We start from the raw sequence: 27,339 nt of genomic DNA on the forward strand, positions 1-27,339 counted from the left end.
TAGTGTTAAAGGCCCCATAGAATCCCAGTTTAGAGTTCACTTTGGAGGCAACACAGACACAGAAACGAATTTCAAACAGGCCAGTGTTCCTTCCCATCCTTCTGTTATATTCTTTATATCACTCTGGTTAAGACTACATCAGCTCCTTTCTGAGAAGGAATTGGAGTGTGATCAATACTTACTATGTACTCATTAAAGTATCTTCTCAAACATAATGTACATACAAATCTCCTGGGGGCCTTGTTAAGAATTTGATTCAGTCTGGGCAGGCCCTAGTTTCTACAGTTTTAACAAGCTTCCAGACAATTTGAATGCTGCTAGATAGTGAATCACACTGAGTCATGAGGTTTGGTGTTTGTGGTATTTACAGTTCAAAGCATACAGTATTACAGCAAATTGGGCTCAGTCATTGTCAACATATTCTTTTGAAAATATGAATTAAAGATCTTCTATTATATTCAGAGTTATTAAAAAACTTATAAGTAATATGAGTAGAATTCACTCATTTTTCTCTTGATACTTATATTTCCACAAGTATTGTTAATTAAAATTCCAAAGCTTATGCTGGATCCCTTTGCATATAGGTGGACTGTGTAGGAATAAAGGACCTGACCATTCCCATAAATTTGTTCAGATAGTTTCATAAAGCACTTGAGTCTAGAGTCCTATGGCTCTTAGGAAGGCACAGATAGGTCTAGAGTAAATAACAAATAGAGAATCTTGCAACTACATGCAATCTATATAAGAATGTTTTGATAGAAACTTAATATAAAATTTATATACCAGCCACTTTTCCGCTTCTCATATGGTATACTGATTTTATATTACTATTGGTTTTCTCTGCCAACCACAGACATAAGGGCAAATTTATAAGGGTAATGAAAAAAATGTCAGAGAATTTGTGTTACTGTTTACAAGTTAGAGAAAATACTGCCCAATTCCACTTAGTCACAGAAATGAGCATGTCAATTTGCCAAGAAAAGAGAAAGTGGTAAAACTATGCCAGAATGTAAAGAAACTGCTAACATATGGCTGCCAATAAAGAGCCCAGGAAATTGCATTAACAGAGAGGAGCTAAGATTTAGCCTGCTCATTAATCATGGCGAGTGGGAAATGTTAAGGATGCTTGAGACTCATGACTCATCCATTCATTCACAGTGCCATGGCAAAGCTTCCAAAGTCTTGAGTCTGTGCCTTTTAGTACTGCTCAGTAAAATGTGTTCAGGGAATATGAGCTCAATACTGTACAGATTCAGGAAATACAGTGATGAATGGCAAATAGTCCCTGGCCTCAAGTGGCCCATTGCTTACAGATGGAACTTATGGAAAAATAAATTAGAGATTAAAATATATAATAAATGCTATTTGTCCCATGTCTAAGTTATACAATCCTTGGACTTAAATGAGATGTTATTGAGATTCTGATTATAATAAAGCTCTTTATCATGTGAGTCACACATCGATATTTTTTTTCTGTAGCAAAAACGAAACTTCTGCTATCTTCTTCATGATAAACTTTTAATAATTGAGGCTGTCTATCATAATTATATTTAGATACTTCTTCAAACTAAACACTGTTTCTTTTTCCAAAGAGTAATAGAAAGACATATAGTTAATTCTTCACACATTATTTTCCTTATAGAATCAATAGAATGAAAAAGCTGGCTTAAAACTCAACATTAAAAAAAACTAAGAAACTGGCAACCTGCCCCATTGCTTCATGACAAATAAAAGGGGGGAAAGTGGAATCAGTGACAAATTTTATTTTCTTGAGCTCCAAAATCACTTCAGACAATGACTGTAGCCATGAAATTAAAAGACACTTGCTCCTTGGAAGGAAAGCTATGACAAAACTAGACAGTGTATTAAAAGCAGAGACATCACTTAGCCGACAAAGGTGCTAAAGGTCACAAAGGTGACCATAGTCAAAGCTATGGTTTTTCCAGTAGTCACATGTGGATGTGAGACCTGGACTTCTTTATAAAAGGCTGAGCACCAAAGAATTGATGCCTTCGAATTGTGGTGCTGAGAGTCCCTTGGACTGCAAGGAAATCAAACCAGTCAATCCTAAAGGAAATTGACCCTGAATATTCATTGGAAGGACTGATGCTGAAGCTCCAGTACTTTGGCCACCTGATGCAAAAAGATGACTCATTGGAAAAGATTCCAATGCTGGAAAAAGTTGAAGGAGAAGGGCCAAAGGAGAAGGGGGCAGCAGAGGATGAGATGGTTAGATAGCATCACTGACTCAGTGGACATGAATCTGAGCAAACTCAGGGAAATAGTGAAAGACATGACAGCCTAGTGTGCTGCAGTCTGTGGGGTTGCAAAGAGTTGAACACAACTTGACAACTGAACAACAACAGAGTGTATCATACACTCATTTCATCTAATAAAAACCCTGGTTTATAGAAGAGGAAGTTGCAAGAAAGAAGAAGAAAATGCTGGGGATGATTTCAAACAGCAAATTTCTCTTACCTCTTTCTGAGCAAGCTGATAATTATCTGGGAGACTGCAAAGAAGCCATTTAGGGCATTTTGCCTTTGGGCAGCCAGATGGGTCAGCAAGGAAAGCAATTTAGATTATTTAGGGATTTTCCAAAATCTGAGTGTTTTCCTGTGAAGTGGGCATGGCAGCTGAGTTTGTATCCTGTCTCAGTTCTTTCTTGGCCTCTCCATCTGAGCTATGCCAGCTCACCACCATTTCTCTTATTAGAGCTTCTCATGCTCAAAATGGCTGTTACATTCCACACCATCTTGGTGGAGTTAGCTTTTGAGCTTGTTTTTGAAGAAACTAATGGACAGTGATGGCTTCACACTCTCTGTGGTAACATTTATAGGCTTAAAAAAATAATAATTGGATAGATTTAGACCAATTTAACATAGAAAATCAAGTACAGATTCGGGAATGGTACTTTTCTAAATGACTGTATTAGATGACTAAATTTCCTTTTCAAGAAAAAATGATCACATCCATTTCCTCCTTTTTTGATGCTTTTTAAAAATAAAAGGTTAGTCGACACTTTCTACTTCTCTTACAGGTGTTCAGCAAATTGAGTTTCTGGTCAAGGTAATGGTGAAGAAAAGAAGCCCTCCTAAAAGGTAATTTATGATTATGATGGAAGTAGCTAATAAATTTAAAAATTGAAGTAAATACTGTCAAAAGTATGACTCAACCATTAGGCAGCTACTTCACAGAAAGGGCACAACTCCCACAGAACAAATATAAGTGCTCAATTTACCAGGATAAGATAAAATAGCTTCTTGTAGAAGATTGAGTTAAGACAGGGAGAACAAAGAAGAAAAGAAAAGGAGATGATTTATATCAATGCATTTTTTTTTTTAAATTTTCATTTTATATTGGGGTATCATTGATTAACAATGTTGTCTTCATTTCAGGTGTTCAGCAAAGTGATTCAGTTGTACATATACAGGTATCTATTCTTTTTCAAGTTTTGTTCCCATTTAGGTTATTATAGAATATTGAACAGAGTTCCCTGTGCTACACAGCAGGTCCTTTCTGGTTATCTATTTTAAATATACATGTATTTTAAATGGTACATGTACATGTGTACGTGTCAATCCCAAACTCCTAATTTATCCCTCCCTCCCAACCTTTCCCCTTTGGTAACCATAAGTTTGTTTTCTAAGTCTGTGAGTCTGTTTCTCTTTTGTAAATAAGTTCATTTGTATCATTGTTTTTTTAGATTACACATATAAGCAATATTATGTATTTGTTTTTTTTCTAACTTCTCTTAGTATAATAATCTCCAGGTCCATCCATGTTGCTGAAAATGGCATTATTTCATCATTTTTAAAGGCTCTAGCTAGATTCTGATCAAGCAGCAAACATTTGCTGAGGACCTGCTACATAGGAGACACTGTGGTGGGGGTTTGTATGCTTCTTGAATGCTTTGCTGACTCAATGCATGGTCTACAGAACAGCATTGTTTGTATCTTTTGGGAGCTTGTGATAAATGTATATAAATTTGCATTTTAATAAGATTCCTAAATCTTATGCATATCATCCATATGTAAAGTCTTGAGGCATCTACCTCTAATGCAAAAAGTAAATCAACATTTCCTAAACATATGTCAGGATGTGTTCAGTTACTTATGGGAATCATATTTTAACAAGGGACCCAGGAAATTCTTATAGTTAGATGAGTCTGATAAACCTTGTACTAGATAAATAGCGGTATAAAAGCTGATGGGGTAAAGATCAGTTGCTTCTCTTCTGATTACTTTTCAATTTGCATTTTGTACTTATATAAATGGGAATATTTATTTAACATACTGACACTTAAACTTTAATTTTAAATATGTTCCTTGATGCCATGTCAGTCTTTTTTTAATTAAATTTTTTATTTTATGTTGAAGTAATAGCCTATTAACAATGTTGTGATAGTTTCAGGTGGACAGCAAAGGGACTCAGCGATATATATAGATTTATCCACTCTCCCCTCAAACTCTCCTCCCATCCAGGCTGCCATATAACACTGAGCAGAGTTCCCTGTGCTACACAGTAGGTGTCAGTCATTTTAAACCTTCTCTTTAGCCATGGAACACTTAGATCAAATGAATATTTTTCCCATTTAACAAGTCTTTTAATTATTTAAAATATTGTAAAATCTTATTCATCTCAAAAAGTGTGATTTAAAATAGGTAACTGTATTTTTAGCCAAAGCATAGGCATCCACTATAAAATCATACCCAAACATTAATTGTAATGAGAACATCTGTTTGTTGGCCTGTATTTTTTTTTTGTAAGTACAGAAAGGGGGATTTTTGTTTTGTTTTGGCTTAAAACAACACACATTCACTGTCCTATAGTTCTGCAGGTCAGAGTTTGAAGTCAATTTCACGGGGCCAACATCAAGGTGTTAGCAGGAAGCTGCTCTGTCTGGAGGCTCAAGGAAACAACTGTTTCTTTGTCTTTTCTAGCTTCGAGAGCTTTATAATAATTTCTAGGCTTCCTTGGGCTTTATAATAGTTTCTAGGCCTCCTTGGAAGCTCAGTGGTAAAGAATCTGCCTGCCAGTGCAGTAGATACAGGTTTGATCCCTGGGTTAGGAAGATCCCCTGAAGAAGGAAATGGCAACCCACTCCAGTATTTTTGCCTGGGAAACCCCATGGACAGAGGAGCCTGGCTGGCTACAGTTCATGGGGTCACAAAGAGTCGAACATGATAGTGACTAAGCAACAACAACAAACTATTTCTAGTAATTAATGGTGAGCACGTGAAGGTGAAAGTGAAGTCGCTCAGTCGTGTCCGACTCTTTACGACCCCATGGACTGTAGCCCACCAGGCTCCTCCGTCCATGGGATTTCCCAGGCAAGAATACTGGAGTGGGTTGCCATTTCCTTCTCCAGGGGATCTTCCCGACCCAGGGATCAAACCCGGCTCTCCCGCATTGTGGGCAGACGCTTTAACCTCTGAGCCACCGGGGAGGCCTGAGCACGTGAAGGTAAAGGTGATCAAATATACATTTATAAGAAGATAAAAAATAAACACTATTCAAAACAATCACTTAGGTTTGTTTATTACGTTGTTTTTCTATAATGACTCAACTAGTTATAACTAGGATGACAAAAACAAAATTAGAAGTTACAAGAATGCTAATTAAGGGTTTTCTTCATCCCCAAAGCAGCAGCAGCTAAACATATCTTAACAAACAGAAAGAAACAAAAACATTTTGCGTAATTTACCCAATGACCTCATGAAATCCTTTCTTACTGTAAAACATTTCATTTTGAAGCATTTTATCAGCCAGATTTTAGCACTGTTAATAAAAAAGCCTCAGCTCTCTTGAAATCTATATAAAATGTAACTGACAGTGATGTTAAGAAGAGGTGGCAAGAATACACAGAAGAACTGTACAAAAAAGATCTTCACGACCCAGATAATCACGATGGTGTGATCACTCACCTAGAGCCAGACATCCTGGAATGGGAAGTCAAGTGGGCCTTAGGAAGCATCACTACGAACAAAGCTAGTGGAGGTGATGGAATTCCAGTTGAGCTATTTCAAATCCTGAAAGATGATGCTGTGAAAGTGCTGCACTCGATATGCCAGCAAATTTGGAAAACTCAGCAGTGGTCACAGGACTGGAAAAGGTCAGTTTTCATTCCAATCCCAAAGAAAGGCAATGCCAAAGAATGCTCAAACTACCAAACAATTGCACTCATCTCACATGCTAGTAAAGTAATGCTCAAAAATCTCCAAGCCAGGCTTCAGCAATATGTGAACAGTGAACTTCCAGATGTTCAAGCTGGTTTTAGAAAAGGCAGAGGAACCAGAGATCAAATTGCCAATATCCTCTGGATCATCGAAAAAGCAAGAGAGTTCCAGAAAAACATCTATTTCTGCTTTATTGACTATGCCAAAGCCTTTGACTGTGTGGATCACAATAAACTGTGGAAAATTCTGAAAGAGATGGGAATACCAGACCATCTGACCTGTCTCTTGAGAAACCTGTATGCAGGTCAGGAAGGAAGAGTTAGAACTGGACGTGGAACAACAGACTGGTTCCAATAGGAAAAGGAGTATGTCAAGGCTGTATATTGTCACCCTGCTTATTTAACTTCTATGCAGAGTACATCATGAGAAACACTGGGCTGGAAGAAACACAAGCTGGAATCAAGATTGCTGGGAGAAATATCAATAACCTCAGATATGCAGATGACACCACCCTTATGGCAGAAAGTGAAGAAGAACTAAAGAGCCTCTTGATGAAGGTGAAAGTGGAGAGTGAAAAAGTTGGCTTAAAGCTCATCATTCAGAAAATTAAGATCATGGCATCTGGTCCCATCACTTCATGGGAAATAGATGGGGAAACAGTGGAAACAATGTCAGACTTTATTTTTTGGGGCTCCAGAATCACTGCTGATGGTGATTGCAGCCATGAAATTAAAAGACGCTTACTCCTTGGAAGGAAGGTTATGGCCAACCTAGATAGCATATTTAAATGCAGAGACATTACTTTGCCAACAAAAGTCCGTCTAGTCAAGGCTATGGTTTTTCCAGTGGTCATGTATGGATGTGAGAGTTGGACAGTGAAGAAAGCTGAGCACCGAAGAATTGATGCTTTTGAACTGTGGTGTTGGAGAAGACTTTTGAGAGTCCCTTGGACTGCAAGGAGATCCAATCAATCCATCCTAAAGGAGATCAGTCCCAGGTGTTCATTGGAAGGACTGATGTTGAAGCGGAAACTCCAATACTTTGGCCACATCATGCGAAGAGTTGAATCATTGGAAAAGACCCTAATGCTGGGTAGGATAGGGGGCAGGAGGAGAAGGGGACGTCAGAGGATGAGATGGTTGGATGGCATCACTGACTCGATGGACATGGGTTTGGGTAAACTCCGGGAGTTGGTGATGGACAGGGAGGCCTGGTGTGCTGCAATCCATGGGGTCACAAACAGTCGGACATGACTGAGTGACTGAAGTGAACTGACAGTGTACCCAGGTTTAAAGACATACAAAATACTGAAAAAACTGATGTCTAAAAATTGGTTTTCAAAAGGAACAGTATCCCTTGGGACAAGAAATAATAACACTGGGTATGTTAAAATAGCATCAGGTATTTTCAATTTTTATTCTCTCCAGAAAATCTGCTGCTGCTGCTGCTAAGTCACTTCAGTCATGTCCGACTCTCTGCGACCCCATAGACAGAAGCCCACAAGGCTCCCCGTCCCTGGGATTCTCCAGGCAAGAATACTGGAGTGGGTTGCCATTTCCTTCTCCAAAAAATCTGGTATTTCCAAATTAAATATTCATAGTTTCTCAGCCACATGTGAGTGACTCTAAAGACATTTTGCAATTTTGCTGACACGTGGGTCAGAGTCCAGTGAGTGAAGACAATAAACATGGTAGTAACTGGTCTTGGCAAAATATCCCACAAACCCTTCTCCTAGTCACATGATTCTCTCTTTTCTTATTCAATGATAATAATTTAGATGGATTTTAGACTGCTTGAAGCATGCAGCTTGGCCAATATAGCTATTTTTCTCACAAACTGTGACAGGGCTAGGTTAAATAGAGTAAAATGACCTCAAAACATGTTGAATCTCTGTGATAAATTATGTGAGGATTAAGTTCTTTTAAAAAAATGAAGTAACAGGAAATCACTTTCCAAGGAGATTGTATTCTGATTGCCTAATTTAAACATCATGGTAGTATTTAGTGTGGTTGTCCTTTAGATTTTCTATCTTAAATATCAAATGCGTCCACCAAATTATTTAGGTCAGGGTTGAATGTGGTCAAGTGTCATGGTCAGACTTTAGAATAGTAGTGCCTTGTGTACATTAGAACATTCTGTATCAATTCACAGTCACTGGTGAATATGCGGAGATTCTAGAACTCCCTACTTTGCTCTCAGCTTCTACAGATATTTTAATCTTTTCTGTTCCCTTCCCAAGGGCAAGGCACATGCCCAGGAGAAGCAAGAAGAGTAGATTATTTAAAGAAGTTAAAAATAGGACTACTTGCTCTGAAGCAAACCTGCTCTATCACCAGGAAAAAATCCCTGCACAGAACTCTATTTTATTTTTACATCAAGCTGTAGTTTACGTTTCATATGCACTCAATGGAAGCAAATATTCAGAAAAATGTAAGCAAATGACTAATTTGAACCATATATAGTTATCTGAGTATACCAATTAGGAGGTGATGGGATTAAAGATTTGAATAATTGCTTTAATTGACTTGAAGAAAAGATACAGCCTAAGTTACCAAATATCCTTCTTACTTTTTTAATTAAGTAATTTTTAAAATTACTGAATGACCTTAAGGGCATTCATTATCTTTAAGATCCAGTTCGAATATCATTTTTTGCAATCATTAGCTTTACATTTCTCATAGCAGTTTACTTCCTCAGACTTTAATTTACTGAGTTAACATTTCCTCATTACCAAAAATATTGCATAATTGTCCATGTAATTCCTTTAGGAAGTTAATTGCATAGCATCTTGATCTCAGCTTGGAAAATTAGCTGTCAAGGACACTTAATTTCCTTCATGCCAAGATTTAAATCACTCTCCTTCCAATTTCACTGTCAAATATGAGGTGTTATATTACATGTGAAAATCAATAATAAATCACTTTTTCAATAAGGAACCTGTGGTTTCCTGATCATGAATGAGTCTAAATTTCACTCCCCTGATTACAGTATTCTCTATTATAACACTTACATTTCTATTAGGATGCAATAATATTTTTATGATTGGCAGGACTTTCCATTAGTTGATGATGACAAGCAGATCGGAATATAATTTGTAGGCTAAATTGTTTCCATAGAATGCATAAATTTATCTTTGCAATTATACCTGGAAATTATTAATAAAATCCATTTTCACCCGAAGTATATGTAACTTAATTAATACAGAATATATAGGATTATATTCAACTTCCACTTGGTTTTCTAGCATGACTTTTGCTTCTTTTTTTTAAAATTGGAGAATAATAACAATTATTCTCCCATAGTGTATTGGTTTCTTTCTGCCATACATCAACATGAATTTCATTCTCAATTTTTTTCTCTTTGTAAAAAGAATCAGAAAATGCCAGTGCACACGAACTACAAAGGAGTGATTCACACAGAATCACTTTTGTATGTTTGGGTCATGAAAACACAGTTCATATTTACAGACAGTCCATAAACCCATATGATGTAAATGTGCTTAGTCCCTCAGTTGCAATCCCATGGACTGTAGCCCACCAGGCTCCTCTGTCCATGGGGATTCTCCAGGCAAGAATACTAGAGTGGGTTGCCATGACATCCTCCAGGGAATCTTCTCAACCCAGGGATTGAACCCAGGTTTCCCACATTGCAGGCAGATTCTTTTACTGTCTGAGCCACCAGGGAAGCCCTGTAAATATGACGTAAATAGCAAATAATAAATATTACATATTATTATTAGTTTGCTGTTATTTTAGCTTAAATAATAGATACTGAAACCTGATGTTGGAAATCATGTAAGCAAACATGATTACCTTAAAGAATTTCCAATAATACAGTGTTATTTATGAACCCTCTTTGTTAACTATTTCAGAAACATCAGCATTATCCTTCCTCCCCACCTCCCTCTCATGCCACCCCCCCACCCCCCCACCGCACAATCCACCACTATCCCAGCAACCTCTTGCCTTGCCCCTGGGGATATCTCATCATCAAGGCTTTCTCACTTATGGTACCCAATATCAGGCCTTCTTCCTTTCTTCCCTTTTCCAGATTTATCTCTTCACACCCTCCCAGAGTCAGTCTCCTTCATAACTCTTCCAGTTCTCTGGTTTTCTCTCAAAGCACACAGCTCACAACCTAGCCCACTTCACAACCCTATTAGATATTATTGGCCACTCCTGAAATAATGATCAAATGTTAAGTCATCACAATGCTAAATTTAATTATCATATTTTAATTCCGAAACTTCTATACAAATAGGATACAATAGGAGCCACCATACTGAATGTACATTCATTTTATTAATAAAATACTCTCAATCATCAGGAATGAAAAAAACTCCACTATTAAGTTAGGATACTGAGACTCAGAATAATTTACTATGGCTACACATTAAGAAAATGAATGAGAGGAACTTGATTCAAAATCAAGACCATCGATCTTTGCATACTTTGTTCTTTCCCTCTGGCACACTGATGTTCAGTGGTAATGTATTCAACAATAATCCTATTGATGTCATTGTGTACCTGTGAGGGGGAAAAGAAATGGTCATGAAGTTTTGTGCCAATTCTGATTAACATTTGCTCTCACATCAAAGATCCTGCTGCATTTAGGGAACTATTCTTCTTATATATGTTTCACTAGTTCTGTTCATTGATTTGATATTTCTAGTGTCATCTTTATGCAATCTTTTATTTCCTTTTCTTCATCTGTAAATATTCTTCCCCTTTCTTTTTTTTCTGTCTGTCCGTCCATCTGTCTCTTTTTTTGCATCATTTTTAAACCAATAACTTCACACTGCACCTTAATCAGCCAGGCATCATTGCAATGAGGCTGTCTCTTCTGCTACATTTTCCTTAGCTTGTTGAGTCTAGTGATCCTTACTCTGAGAGTAAGAGAGAGAGCAACAGCATCTTATAGGCTGATGAAAATTTACTTCCTGCGGATAGTTACTACAATAAGCATTACTTTTACACATTTGTCTGCTAGTTGACAAATGAAAGCAAATACTCTCTTGATTTGTGCTGTTTCCCAACTCTAAATGTCAGACAAAATGTCCTGCATGTTTCTCAACAGAGGCAACTGAGCCATGGGTCTGTATACATAGGCAACCTCTCTGAGCCCTTTGTTTTCAGGACTCGTATAGTTGAAACATCTTAGTGAAAGTGTCGGAGAAGGCAATGGCAACCCACTCCAGTACTCTTGCCTGGAAAATCCCATGGACAGAGGAACCTGGTAGGCTGCAGTCCATGGGGTCGCTAAGAGTCAGACACGACTGAGTGACTTCACTTTCACTTTTCACTTTCATGCATTGGAGAAGGAAATGGCAACCCACTCCAGTGTTCTTGCCTGGAGAATCCCAGGGATGGGGGAGCCTGGTGGGCTGCCGTCTATGGGGTCACAAAGAGTCGGACATGACTGAAGCGACTTAGCAGCAGCAGCAGCAGCAGTGAAAGTGTTAGTCGCTCAGTCATGTCTGACTCTTTGCAACCCCATGGACTGAAGCCTGCCAGGCTTCTCTGTCCATGGAATTCTCCAGGCAAGGATACTGAAGTGAGTTTCCATTCCCTTCTCCAGGGGTTCTTTCTGACCCGGGGATCTGAACTAGGGTCTCTTGCATTGCAGGCAGATTCTTTACCAACTTGGAACATCTTGGGGAAGGTAAATTGGTGGAGTCAGAATCAAAGCCAGGCTTTGAAATCAGCTGTAGTGTTTTGACACAACTGTGATATTTACTAGCTGACTTCCACTAGATTCATTTTTTCTTCATTAGATTCCAATGACAGTTTGGAATTTCAAAGCGAGTTATTATTATAAAACACTATTTAACTCTAAGATGTTAATATAGAAATCACATTTATCATGAAAGTATAGAAGCAGAAATATTACTGAATTATTCTCAATTTTTATTGAGAGTCAACTAGTTACAGGGTACTATGTTAGGTAGATCCTAGAGATATAAAATGGCATTATTTATTATCTGTTATCTCTTGAGGTTTACAATCTATCTGGGGAGATTAGACAAACATGAAAAACACAAATGTAAGTACAAAGTGTGTGTGTGCTCAGTAGATCTGTCGTGTCCAGGTCTTTGGGGCCCCATGGACTATAGCCTGCCAGGCTCCTCTGCCCATGGGATTCTCTAAGCCAGAATACTGGAGTGGGTTGCCATTTCCTTCTCCAAGGGATTTTCTCAACCCAGGGATCAAACCTGCATCTCTAGCATTGACAGGTGGATTCTTTACCACTAACGCCACTTGGGAAGCCCAAGTGCAAAGTAGTGTATACTAAAATACATATGACAAATACAGAGAAGTGTTTAGAATAGGTAGTGATCACAAAGGGTGGAATTTTCAGGGAAGATTTTCAAAGAGAAATTAGGAATTGAATTCAACCTTGAAGAAAAAGTAGACTTAATATATTATAAACAATAGCAAGTACCATTTATTTGATCCTTATGTGTCAAATTTAGTTCTTTATAAATACCTAATGCTCTTGACAACTGAAGCAAATTGATATGAGTACTTCCATTTTACAGGTAAAAAATTATGGCTGAGGGGAAATTATAGTATGCTAGATCACATTTAATGAAAAACAAGGTGCATTTCCTTTATTTTCACACCTCAGAGATAACATTTGTGAAAAACAGGAAATTTGACTTCCATCAAGCTTAAAACCTTTTTCAAATAACCTGAAGAGAGAATGGAGCCTCACATGACTGATCTGCTTTCCAAAACTATGGCCATTTTATCAAACATAGAATGTCACTGACCTTATTTGGGAATAGATACTTGATAATACAGTCTTTCATAGAGTATTAAAGTAAAAATATTATTTAATACTTAAAAAAAACTTCACTCTGTTTTTCTAATATAAGATAATGAAGAAAATAGTGATGATTCTAGAAGATACCAATAATGACCGACATCATTAAAAATCTCCCTCCCTCAACATAGAGAAACATTCAGGCATATCCAAAGAGGTAAATACTCATATGGTTAATATAAAATATGTATTCTTTCTTGGCACAATAGTATCTCAATCATGGAGACCAAAATTAAATAATGATAAGGGAGAATACTGAAGAAAATAATCTTGAGCTAGAGTTTGGGATTTTAAGGAAATCAAATCAGCCTTTTCAATACAATCCTCCATCCCATACCATCTGCACCTACTCTTTCCCATCCTTTAATTTCCTTATCTTGAAGGAGCAGTCACCTTTGAAATTGCTAGGAAGGCAAACTGAATGAGCCTGATAAATAAATAGATGGTTTCAAGTCTCCTGCATGAAGACCACAGAAACATTTGAAGGAATAGTCATCTACATTCTTGTCCTTCTTCGTTTTCATTTTCTCCTCCTTCTTTTAGAAATCCTCTGAGGTCTAATTTTCATATTTGATGAACATAATAAAAAAGAGGAAGAGAAAATAAAAATGTTTGGGGTTAAGGCAAGAGAAAAGTTAGAAATCCCAATTGTAATTGCAGGATTGGACAGAAGCTTATTATGCAATATATATGCATATAGTTTTGTTCTTTCTTTGTTCTGTATTGGCACTCTTAAGTAGATAGTAAGCTACCTGAAGAGGAAAAATATGTTTTCTACTTGTCCTGTTTCCCTTCACAGAGCCCAGAATTGTTCACAGATTGATATTTTTTAGTACTTTTTGGATTAGACACTGTACTAAATTCCAGGAATTCAAGCTGAGAAAAGAAGTTGGTATTTTTGTGTTTATGTACAAAATGAATTTTCATGAGCCTTTAAATAACTTCTATTATTGATTACAAGCCACAGCAGGATCTAGACTGACATTGTTCTTAGATTTTTTTTCTGAATAATGCTGAGTCTAAAAAAGCACTAAATTGGAGGTTAGAATACAATTTTACCCTTAATTTAGAGATGAAGCTTATCTTAAGGAAAATGATGAAGGGACCACAACTCTGAAGCATGTAGTGAAAGTGAAAGTGTTAGTTGCTCAGTCATGTCCAATTCCTTGTGACCCCATGGACTGTAGCCCTCCAGGCTCCTCTGTCCATGGAATTCTCCAGGCAAGAATACTGGAATGGGTTGTCATTCCCATTTCCAGGGGATCTTCCTGATCCAGAAATCGAACCTGTGTCTCCCACATTGCAAGCAGAGTCTTTATTGTCTAAGCCATGTAAAAGTGATAATCTTGTTCCTGTGATCCAAAACTTGGGGAAAATCTCTCAGATTGTGACCAAATTAAATAGCACAAATAATAGATGGCTGTAAAATCCCTTATGTACCCAAGCCACTGACTATTTCCACATCTTTGCTTTAGTTTAGGTTTTAATAAGGATAATATCATTTAGTCTCTTAAGTCCATACCACTTTAGTGACTAGTAAAACATTTTTTTAAAAAGCTAAATATTGTGCTAATACTATTCCACTTTACGCTGGTGCAAAATTATTCTCTTGTTATGATTTTTTGATTACTTATCCTGATGTGTCAAATGTAAATTGAGAGTTAACAAATTGAAAGTTAACAAAATATTAAAATAATCCTTTTTGGGTTTCATCATTTATATGACATTGTGTACACTTTCTATTAGCACAGTTACTATTGGGACAGCATTTATTTTTTACCATGACCTAATTTCAAATCTTTGAGAAGACAGTCATCACCAAACTTAATCTAAGACCATGTCATTATTACCTTTGTTTAACCAAGGAAGTTCACTAGAGGAAAAATGCATAGAAGGCAGCTTAATCAGAAAATAAGCAAACAAAAGTCTGTAATACCAAAAATAAAAAGAAGACTAAAAATCAGTACCTAAATCACTTTCCAAAATGACAATATTTCAAGGTAGACAGTGTACCTAGGACTATAAGCCAATCAAAGCATGCTCTTGGACTAAAGTTTCAGGGTTCATAATTGATTTGGCTACTCCAGAAACATGTATTTCATTTGATGTTTCATGATTCTTTACATGTTTTCTGGACTTACAGAAATCTGCCATATATCCTTACATGCTTTGTGAAATTTCCCTTAAGAATATCCATGTGCAATGACCAGGCTTCCCTGGTGGTTCAGGTGGTAGAAAGAATCTGCAATTCGGAGACCTGGGTTTGATCCCTGGGTTGGGAAGTTTCCCTGGAGAAGGGAATGGCTACCCACTACAGTATTCTTGCCTGGAGAATTCTACTGACAAGGGAGCCTGGTGGGCTACATCCATGGGGTTGCATGTACAATGACTGCATACGTAGTGGCCAGTAGAAGATGGGTTGTATATATAATTGAGATAATTACAAATCAAACCATCCTCTGAGCTAGAAATAGTCAGTTATGGTTACAAGAATATTATAATGGACTCAGTGACCCCTGAATTCTGGTCCCAATGCTGCCAGTACCTTCTTATGCTATGGTAGACAAAAAGGCAAAAAGAACCACCAATTAAAATAAAATAATTAAATGACACGAGGAAAAATTAGAGTTATTGACTTTAATATCTTAATATGAAATGCAGTTTCTTTTAGTAACTATAAAAAATATTTGGAATTTGTACTTGATCCCTTAATGGTAGGTATTCTATTCACCTACCATTAAGTGTTACACAATACTCTGTAGAGTCAAATGAAAATAAAGATAATCTTGGATAATAGTTCCTATTTTGTTCTCAAAGAAAAATACCATTGATTTTCTTCTCCCCAAATGGATTCTATATTATTAAAAATTTTTGTCCACCTAATAGTTAATTAGGAAATTATGCATATTCCCATTTGTATTAGCCAAGGTTATATAGGACTATCAATTAGTGGGTCTGATTAGGACAAGATATCGCTGCTGCCATGCTGAGCTGATTATAAAACAAGTTAGCCCTTAGTTCAGAAATATACAGTTTCAGTTAGCCACATGATGCAGGCAAATGCGCAGTTTCCATGAAAAATATGAGAACAGCCTTTCTCAAGTTGAGATTCCATGAATCTATTTGTTTATTTATTTGACATCTAGTTGATTTGCAAATCTGTGTTAATTTCAGGTGTACTGCAAAGTGACAGTTATTTTTCAAACTCTTTTTTATTACAAGATACTGAATATAGTTTCCATGTTATACAGTAGGTCCCTGTTGGTTATCTATTTTATACATAGTAGTGTGTATATGTTAATCCAAAACTCCTAATTTATTCCTCCTGAGGCCTGAGATCTTTTACTAGATGGCATCATGATATATTCATGTGAATGCGACATAAAGCAATCAGACTTATTTTTTCCCTTAAACATATGCATGGAAATGTAACTTTGGCTAAATATCCACTGTCAGACATTGAGACATATTGCATCTCTAAATGTGCAGAAATCAGCTGATCTGGAGAATGGAAAAACTATGAGTTTTGAGTTAGAGAATTCATATTAAAAGTGAATCATTTGCAAATTTTTTCTCTTAGTCTCAGTTTACTCGCCTGTGAAATATGATTAGTAACATCCACCTGAAAAACACTGAAAACTCTCATATCAAAAAGAGAAAGTACTGGGTACAAAAATTATAAAATATTGCAAGTCACATGTTTGTAGTGGGAAAAATGGTTAAAAGATCAAAATCTTGATTATATAAATAATGTTTACTAATAAATGAAACAATTCCTCTTAATGAAAAGTGAGCAAAGAATATGAAATTTTCCAGCAAAAATATATATGGCCAATAAATATGTAAAAATGTTCAATGCCATAAGTAATTAGAGACAACAAATAATACATAAAACAACAACATGCCACCCTTCACTGATGAAATTAACATAGATTATTAGAAAGAAAGATAGTACTGGAGACTTTTGATGGATGCATCTTTTTATTGGATCAAATGTTATTGTATGGACCAAGCATTCTTTTAAGAAATGAAGACAAAATGAAGAATAAGACAATGGGATCATTGTACTCACAGACTTTATATTCTGAGGTGTGTGTGTTATTCAGAGAGTCAAGCAATGATCAACTAAATAAACAAAAGGTTGTAAATGACCTAAGTACCATGAAGGAAATAAACAGGGACTCTGACAGAAAATAATGATAGAGGAGATAGTGAGGTCAGGGAAAAGCCCTTTTAAAAAGGTATTTTAAGCTAAAACTGTAGAGATGAGACATTACTAAGCTACTAGTTCTGTTAAGAGCCTGAAAAAGTTTCCAGGCAGTGGAAACACCAAGTATAAAAACACTGAATTAAGAGAGGGCTGGGTGTGCTTTAAGAATTGTCAGAAAAGCCAGTGGAGTTGGAGCACAGTGACACAAGAAGTGTAGCAAGAGGGCAAGGGGCCAGGTGGGAAGAAACCAGGTTGATCATAGCCTTACCGATCATGGAAAGGGGTTTGAATTTTACCCTTGGTGTAACATCAAACAGATACAAACTTGCAAATGAATAAGAAAGCAAATGTTTACTGTGCACATAGAATATAAACTAAAAATTTACCAATTAGGTGGGAATGTAAATTGATATAGTCACTATGTAAGACAGTATGGAGATTTCTTTAAAAACTAAGAATAAAACTACCATATGACCAAACAATCCCACTACTGGGCATATATCCTGCTGCTGCTGCTGCTAAGTCACTTCAGTTGTGTCCGACTCTGTGCGACCCCATAGATGGCAGCCCACCAGGCTCTGCCATCCCTGGGATTCTCCAAGCAAGAACACTGGAGTGGGTTGCCATTTCCTTCTCCAATGCATGAAAGTGAAAAGTGAAAGTGAATTCGCTCAGTCGTGTCTGACTCTTCGTGACCCCATTGCAGCCTACCGGGCTCCTCTGTCCATGGAATTTTCCAGGCAAGAGTACTGGAGCATATATCCTGAGGAAACCATAATTGAAAAAGACACATGTACCCCAATGTTCATTGCAACACTATTTACAATAGCTGGGATATGGAAGCAACCTAGATGTCTATCAATAGATGAATGGATAAAGAAGCTGTGGTACATATACACGATGGAATATTACTCAGTCATAAAAGAAATGCATTTGAGTCAGTTCTAATGAGGTGGATGAACCTAGAGCCTATTATATAGAGTGAAGTTAAGTTAGAAAGAGGTAAACAAATATTGTATATAAACACATGTATATGGAATCTAGAAAGATGATACTGATGGAACTACTTGCAGGGTAGCAGTGAAGACAAAGAGATAGAGAACAGACTTGTGGACACAGGAGGGAAGGAGAGGGTGGGTGAATGGAAACAGTAGCATGAAAACACATACACTACCATATGTAAAATAGATAGCCAGTGAGAATTTGCTGTATGACTCAGGGAACTCAAGCTGGGGCTCTGAGACAACCTAGAGGGATGGGAGGGGGTGGAAGGTGAGAAAGAGGTTCAAGAGGGAGGGGACATATATATAACTATGGCTGATTCATGTTGGCATATGGCAAAAACCAACACAACATTGTAAAGCAATTATTCTTCAATTAAAAACAATTAAATTTAAAAAATTTACTAATCAAATGGAAGTAAAATTACACAACTGATAAAACTGAAATTGCCAACATTGATTTAATGTGGCATTTGTTCTTTGCTGACACTGCGTTGCATTCAATGCTTGCATTTAGTACCAACTGTGACAGTATAGGTTCTTCTTGGTTATATGTCCTTACATCGACACCAATCTTATTCTAGTTATTTTACAACTACTCTTTCATAGCTTATTATTTATGTTTCACTTTCTGAAATTCTCAATTTTTCTATTGCATTCTATATATTCAACAGTTAGAATAACTAAAGTAGCATTGCTTGGTGTCAGTAAAATAACAGAACTAAGGATGTCAAAGAGATGCAAGGACATTGCTCTTCATTGTAGAACTATTCAAATAGATAAGATGTGAAAATAGCCTTAATGTCTACCAACAGATGAATTGATTAGGAAAACGTGATCTATTTCCATCTTTAAAAAGAAGAAAGTTCTACGATATGGGACAACATGTATGGACTTTGAGGACATTATGCTAGGTGAACTAAGCCACAGAAAGACCAGTGCTTGATTCCACTTATATGAGAAAACTAAAGGAGTCAGATTCATAAAATCAAAGGCTGAAATGATGGTCCCCAAGGGTTAGAGAGAAGGGCGGAATAGGACATTATTGTAGGCTAAGCATAAAGTTTCAGTTAAGCGAAATGAATAAGCTCTAGAGATCTGCTGTCTAACAGGGTACCGAGAGTCAAGAATAGTGTATTGTAAGAGGACAGAGCTCATGTTATATTCTTAATGAAATAAATAAATAGAATTCAAACAAAGATTAAAGTCAGAAATAAAAGGAATGACGGCATTTATCATCCTGAGTATCTAGAATATTTATATGTATATGTGTTTATTTCTCTATGCATTTGAATCATTATCAAATAGAAATGGAACACTTAACAACTCACATAGGAAGTGTTCAGGTACCCAACAGTATGTCCTAAGACCTCAAGCGGGAAGCACAGCTCTAAGGCATAGTATTGTGGATTATTCCTTCAGGCAGGGGCTCATAATTGTCAGAATTCTATAGTTAAAAATCCCACTAAGCAGAGGCAAACATATCTCACAAAAACCCCCTAAATTTCAAGGAGAATTTCCTGCTGGGTTTTCTTTTTCTTTTTTGTTAATAGGCCGACCCACAGCGTCGCCGCCGCTGCCAGACACAGCAGTCCCCACAGACGGAGCCCCGGAGACCTGTTCCTGGTCGGGATCTGGCTCAGGTTTCTCCGCCCGCACTTCCGTCTTGGCTCGTCCTGTTAGGTTTTCTTATTGCTCTGGCTAAACCTTCTAATTTAAGTCCCCAAAGCTCCTTTCAGGTCCTAAATTAAAGACAGAATTCAGTCAAACAAAAACCAAATCCCCGTCTGGGCACCAAAATACTGTAATCTTGACAGTTCTTCCACTTACATTGAAATAAAATGCTAGGCCATTTCTGTGTTTAAGAAGCATGACCTATAGTCAGGATTCAATGGAATGATGAGACACAATTTATACTCTAATGAATTTTAATTAAGTTTTAATTAAATATAGAAAATTGAATATTCAGGCAAAATACAAAATTATAGTTGGCAAGGAGAGCAAAATGTGTAATAGATTTTCCTTTTCAATCAACCCTGCAGAATGTGTTTAAGGCTGATTTGCAAGGCAGTGCAAAGAAAATAGCCATGTGAACTAGTCTAATGAAATTCGACCTATGAAATATTTTATAGTTCATTTGAATAAGCACTTTAATACATAGTGAAATTTTAGTTGTCTTGCCTGAAGGATATCTGCTTTATATTTTGTGGATAACAATTTTGCCATCCCTGGTTGTGTTTAATCAAGCTATGAGTAGATGATGTGAGCAGAAGCTCACATGCATCCTCATTTTATCGTTAGCCTAATCTATACATATGGCACAATATGAACACACATATTTCACAGAGGAATTCACACAGAGAAAGGATATGGTTTTTATCTTTGTCACAACTAGTCCTTGCTGTGATTCAGTCTTCTTTTCCTCAAATGTTTATTGAGTTCTCTCTATTACAATCAACAGTGACATCTGCCAAATACCTATGTTCTTCCCTCTGGCCCCTTGTATTAATTGTTGGATATGGCCAGGTGACTCAGTTGACTAATTTTGGCCAGTGGGTTATAAGTGGAAGTGTCTTGTGCAGCACTTCAGTCATGGAGTATTCAACTCTTGGTTAAAATCTTGGAGAGATATTTACTCCTGGTTAAAATTCTGGAGAGTTCTCTCTAGTATAATGATCAGCAGTATTTGTAATGATGGCTTTTCTTCGGATCTATGTCCCTGAATGACTGTAATGGGAGGATAGGAAGAGGTCCCAGTCATATAAAACGGTCAGAAAACAAACCTGTATTGCTTTAAGCCACTGCAGTTTTAGGGGCATTTGCTTCCATGTCTATACCCATGCTATACTGATATAAATTCTTTGCAACACCTTGTGCTTGATGCTTGGGGTTCCATCAGTGTGTAAGATAGAAATCGTGGATGACCACGTGTTGCTTATATTTCAGTGAAGATGTTTATTAATAGCTCCACATACTAGAATGAAAGCTACGTGAGGGTAGGAATATTTGTATATTTTGTTCATGGCTGTATGTTAGGGCTAGAAACGTACCTAGTTCAAAGGAGATGCTCATCTGAGATTAACTGTTGAACAAATGAAGGATAAAGTGAATGAGCTCATGAAGTATTGATACTTTTTACAGTGTGTGAAGACCTTTGGTAATGATGAAAGATGCGCAGTCCAGTGACATGGAATGACAGTGGCATGAGGAAGAAATGATGGTAATTTAGCTTAAGAACAGGGAACAGTAGGTACAGTGAAACAAGGTGTGGTGGGTGAGGCTTCTGGGGAGCCTTGTGGATCTTGTTAAGAACTGTAGATTTACTCTTTCGATTCCTCCAACCCTCTCCAAAAGAGTGGCATTGACATATATACACTACCACGTGTAAAACAGATAGCTACTGGGAAGTTACTGTATAACAAGGAGAGCCCAGCCCAGCGCCCTGTGATGACCTAAAGTGCTGGGATGGAAGGAAAGAAGGGAGGCTCACGAGGGAGGGGATACATGTATATTTACAGCTGATTTGCTTTGTTGTACAGCAGAAACCAACACAAAATTGTAAAGCAATTATCTTGCAATTGAAAATTTAAAACGAAAAAGAAAAAAGAATTGCAAGTTTAGCCTAAGGAAATGGGAGACAGCATTTGAAGGGACTGTTAGATTCAAGCTGCTGTGCAAAAACAAAAACAAAAACAAAAAAACCAGAAAGATTTAAAAAAAAAATAGTTTATGACCAAAAACATTTTGTATGGGGGTAGAGCTGATTCACAATGTTGCGATCAATTCAGGTGAACAGTGAAGGGACTCAGCCATACACACACATGAATCTGTTCTCTCCCAAACCCCTCTCCCATTCAGGCTGGCACATAATATTGAGTGGAGTTCCATGTGCCATACAAAAGGTCTTTGTTGGTTATCCATTTGAAATGCAACAGTGTGTACGTGACCTTCCCAAAGTCCATAACTACCCCTTAAAAAATAAAATTTAGAAAAAACAAAGCTACAAAAACAAGAGTTTATGCAGGATATTGACTCAATTTATTGCTAACTCTAACTCAGAATTAAACAGTGATTTGGACTTTCACTTTGGATCTTGGCAATTCACCTCAGTCTTCTGATTGAAACTAAGTACTGACCGGTTACAGAGGAGGAACCTGCTGTCTGTGTGGCCCCCTCCCAGCTGAAGAGATTTGGTATAAGACCTTAATCTCATATAAAAGGTAGTGTCAAGAGAATACTCACAGAATGTTCTGGAAGACATTGTTCATTTCCTTTCGAAGTCTCTTTTGATCTTTGGAAGAGATTTCTTCCTAGTTTGACACTAAGAATAGATTTGCTTCTCTTGAGAAATATTCTTTTTATATTTTGAGGACAGCTAAAATCTGAAGCTGATCAATTTCCCTTTTCCTGTGGCTCTGTTTTGAAAAGCTCAGAACAAACGTGTGTCCCACTTGGAAGTAATTGTATGGGACAGCATGTGTATATATATTAAACTGTCTCCTTGGTATATTTCTGTCTCCTTGGTATGTTTCTGCCCTTGGTTTTGCTTTTTATTATTACCTACTTCTAGTGTAGGTCATCCTACCATGTTGTATGTATTCATCCTAAGTCATCTTAAAGGTCTTTTGGTTTTGTTGTTGTTGTTCAGTCTCCCAGTCGTGTCTGACTCTGCGATTCCATGGACTGCAGCACGCCAGGCCTCCCTGTCCTTCACTATCTCCCAAAGTTTGCCAAAGTTCATACTCATTGCATTGGTGATGCCATCCAGCCATCTTATCCTCTGACACCCTCTTCTCCTTCTGCCCTAAATCTTTCCCAGCATCAGAGACTTTTCTAATAGGTCATCTGTTCACATCAGATGACCAAAATACTGGAGCTTCAGCTTCAGCATTTTGGTTCTAAATATAGTAAAAACAAGCATTTCTGAACCACTTCTTATCTCTAATCAGGTAAATAATAATCTTAGTATAAGAGCTAAACAACAGACTTTTCTATGATATAACTTTTCAAAGGGAGCTTCCTTGGCTCAGTGGTAAGGATTTAGAGCTGGACATCCTTTGGATTTGAGTCCCAGCTCCATCAGTTACTTACTTGACCTTGGGCAAGTTATTTGACTTTTTCTACTCGTTACTTTCCTCCACTGTAAAATAGCAATACTAGTAGTATCTACCTCCTAGGATTGTTGTAAGGATTAAATGAGTGAAGGCACATAAAGAACTCAGAATGGTGCCCGGTGGAGTTAACAATATTGTTAGCTATTATTATCACCTATAACAGGATTTGAGATGAAATAATACTTAAAGTGTTCCTGTGAAAGACACACTGGGAAATCATAGCTTCTTTTTCTTACTTGCTTCTAAGTGAAGCACTGTATGCTGTTGAGAGTTATGAGATCACTGAGAGAGAAGAGACCTTGGGAATCATCTTGGACAATTTCCAACTACTTTAGAAATCCCTACCACTTTCCTAATGGATGTCTATTCAGCCTTTGTTAGCATTTGCAGAAATTTGGAGCCTACTCCTGAACAATTCATTCCATTCCATTGTAGGGTAGCTCTAATGGTTAGAAAGCTTTTCAAGGGTTGAACCAAACTCTAAAACAAACAAAAAAAAGAAGACACTACGACTGGGTTTCCATCCTGAATTAATACACTAGTGGTAAAATAATTTGATATGCCCAAAACATGATAAGTTGTACATAGTTACTTTCCTTAAGTGTATGGAATTTAAAATACTTGAAATATAAAATATGAGCACTTAATCCACAGGTGTTTATTGAGGACCTACTTTGAATTAGGCATATAATTTAAAAAACCAAGTTTCTGTAAAGAATTACATTTATATGGTGTTGAAACAGGAAGAGATATTCCAGGGATTTAGCTAAATTTACTAAATTCCTACTTACATGATAGGCAACTTAAATTTCACTTATTTTTCACAATCCTTTATGGTAGGTATTATTGTGTTGATGAGCTTCCCTGGTGGCTCAGGGGTAAAGAACATGCCTGCCAATGTAGGAGACTCAGGTACGACCCTAGGTGAGGAAGATCTCCTGGAGGAGGAAATGGCAACGCACACCAGTATACTTGCCTGGGAAATCCCATGGACAGAGGAGCCTAATGGGCTACAGCCCATGGGGTTGCAAAAGAGTTGGACACGACTCAGCAACTAAACAACAACGTTGTTCTTACAGTAAAGTAACTGAGAAACCAAGATTCAGAGAGTTATTTTTCAAATAAATGTAACTATAGCTGGTATATAAATAGCAGACTTAGAATTGGAACACATTTCTGTCAGTTTTTTCCCACTGAAACCAGAGGTTTAAAGGGCAAAAGTAATAAGAGAAGTAAAAATGCACATGGGAAGAATTGACTTAAGGGTGCCAAAAAACCGTTATTTAAAAATGGTAGGCCAAAAAAGGAGAAGTTTAAGACTGTTTCTGAATATTCAAACAGTGCTATTGTATAAATAAATGATTTCACCAGTAAAATATACAGCTTTTTTATGTGCTGCTAACCATGTTGTCATTATATAGAGTGGCTCACCATTCATTTACATCAGTCTCGTTGTGACCACTTTAAATTTCTCCTTATCTCTCTTTTATTTATCTTCACATTAAAGATGGTAGTTGCACTGTGCTGGAAGCATCATTTAATTCTTGCCTTGTCTCCATACTGACTGTCTTGTGGACACTGGTTTTGATTTGGGGTTTACTCCTTATACTCTTAATTCTTCAGGGTAACTGAAAACAGAGTTTGAGGTCTGGGAGATAAACCATTGCCAGAGTAACGTGTAAGGCCCACTTCCACAAGGCTTACCTTAGGAGGGTATGCCCTCCTAAGGTGTATTTCAATAGCATTGGTCAATTAGGATTCAGAACACTCTTGTATATTATTTTCATCAATGGAGATGGAGCTTTCCCTCACAGAGTTCACTAGGACGTGAGGCTCTTGATGGCTGGAGCTTTTCCTATTTTGTTCTCAGGTCCTTAAAAAGTAGATTGCACATTTATACTCAATAAAGGTTGATGAATGGATGAATAAGACCAAAACCACAAACCCTATCCCCTGTGGGCTATTTGGCTTTCTCAAGCCAAATGGACTGTTGTACATATTCATGTTTTCACTTTTAAAGGTGAAATGAGCTTGTGAAATCCAAGTTTATTAAAGTGTGACTGTTTTGAAAAACACTGGATAACTGAGGCCAACTCCAAAAAAATCTAACCAAAGAAAGTCCTCATTTTCTCTGACTGTCAGCCCAAGCCAGGGCTTTTCAATCAGAGAGAACTCGCTTGGAACCTAACTTCTTCATTGTATTGCCTGTAAAATGGGGATAATGATATTAATCCCTTAGTGTTATTGCAAGGAGTAAACACCACATGTGAAAGCATATTTCACAGTGATTGGCACACATTCATTGCTTAATGAAAGCTTGTTTGTGTTCTTCTTTTGTATAAATAAAACACAGTTGTTAGAGATATAAATATTATCAGTTGCTTAGATCTTGGTGACTAAGGAAAGCAAATGTAATTAGAAAGAAACGTAAACTTTGAGTTACAAATTTTGATGGTAAGCCAGTGACTAAAACACTAAATTATTTCAGTGTATCATAGTACCTTTCTATTGAGGACAATTATCATATGGTCTTAGAATTTAGTGATGCATTATAAGTAAATGAGAAATATCCAATAACTCACATATGTGCCCAGCTCCTGGATATCCAATGGCAAAACTCCCAGAGATGGTTTTAATTACATCAGTCACAGAACTCAGTCACTTCTGGGGAGGGTTTCTAAAACTACTTTGTCTATGATCTGTGGCTCCTTCTACAATTCCATTTTCTTTGTTAAACTACCCATAGGGAGGCAAAGAATTAAGTCCGTTTTATTGTAAATGTTCAAATGGAAGCACTATGTAAAGAGGAGTAAATGACCTAATAAAGATGCTCTCTTAACTTGATTTTATTTTCTTTCTCTACAGACTCATAAGAGTTCACATAATGTTGAAGAGTGAGCTGGTGTCAAATGGAAAACCTAATAGGGAATGAGCCTGTAGATATCTTATCTGGCCCTATGAATTTTTATTTCTGGATTCTTTTTTTGTTGAAGAATTTCCTTTTGATTTTTTTCCTAATCATGTATTACTATCACATCACATTAAGAATTATACTTGGGATTCAAAGTTTTACAGTTAGTTCTTAACTATGTAAAGAGTGGAGGAAAAGGAAAATTAAAAAACAAAGTGGCCTTGTGAACACAGTTGGGGAAGAAGATGGGACGAATTGAGAGAGTAGGATTGATCTGTATACACTACCAGGTGTGAAATAGCTAGCTAGTGGGAAGCTGCTGTATAGCACAGGGAGCTCAGCTCAGTGTTCTGTGATGACGTAGAGGGATGGGATGAACAGGGAGGTGGGATCCCCTCAAGAAGGAGGGGATATGTGTGTGCATATAGCGATTCACATTGTTGTACAGCAGAAACTAACACAACGTTGTAAAGCAATTATACTCCAATTAAAAAATAAATAACAGAATAATAAAAATAAACTAATAAATGCAAAAACATTAAAAAAAAAAAAGAGTGGAAGCCATATTACTAGAACAGCAATACAAGTGTTCCTAGGATTTTGCTCCTCCTCTTTATAAGAAGAAAACTATTCAAAGCCAAAACTATTCAAGAATAAGACACCACTGAGAGAATCCTACAACATGGAGGTGAGGCTGAACCACCTCCCTTCTCCTCAGAGACCAAGACAGACTGTGTTAGAAGGGTACGAGGACAGCTACTTGTCGACCGTATCGCTTCTCCTCTAGGTCAGCACAGTGCAGAGAGGTCTTTCCTGAGCCTTCAGTCCTTCCAGTGGAAAAAGAAAAATCAAAGGGGAACAAGTAGCTCCCACCCCCAGCATTGTGTGTTGCTCTGTGGGAAGCCCTGCTCCATTCTCACACCCCAGGGACTGCGGTCGCATCTGTGGGGCTCAGTCACTGAGAATCTGTATTGGAAAAGGGCGGAGGGGCTTGCAACATCCAGCCCATGGATGCTGGCAGACTGAGTTCCTACCTGCAGTGCCCAAGTAGGAATCCCAACCAGTGGCTTTATTCATCTGCACAACCAAGTCAAGGGTG

At 37.3% G+C, this 27,339-nt stretch overlaps 1 protein-coding gene and 1 long non-coding RNA gene across 5 annotated transcripts in view; one reads left to right on the plus strand and one right to left on the minus strand.

Annotated features, from left to right (window-relative positions):
* Window positions 1-27,339, minus strand: part of PTPRO (protein tyrosine phosphatase receptor type O) — a 262,085-nt gene that overhangs the window by 159,693 nt on the left and 75,053 nt on the right. The gene's annotated exons all lie outside the window — the stretch shown is intronic.
* Window positions 8,387-15,603, plus strand: LOC145545892 (uncharacterized). The gene is made up of 2 exons (XR_014082279.1): window positions 8,387-8,609; window positions 13,057-15,603. It is a non-coding gene; the product is annotated as an uncharacterized LOC145545892 (long non-coding RNA).

The sequence above is a fragment of the Giraffa tippelskirchi genome, chromosome 4 (genome assembly GCF_054371585.1).
Source record: "Giraffa tippelskirchi isolate mGirTip1 chromosome 4, T2T-mGirTip1v1.2.pri, whole genome shotgun sequence".
In the NCBI taxonomy this organism is placed as follows: domain Eukaryota; kingdom Metazoa; phylum Chordata; class Mammalia; order Artiodactyla; family Giraffidae; genus Giraffa; species Giraffa tippelskirchi.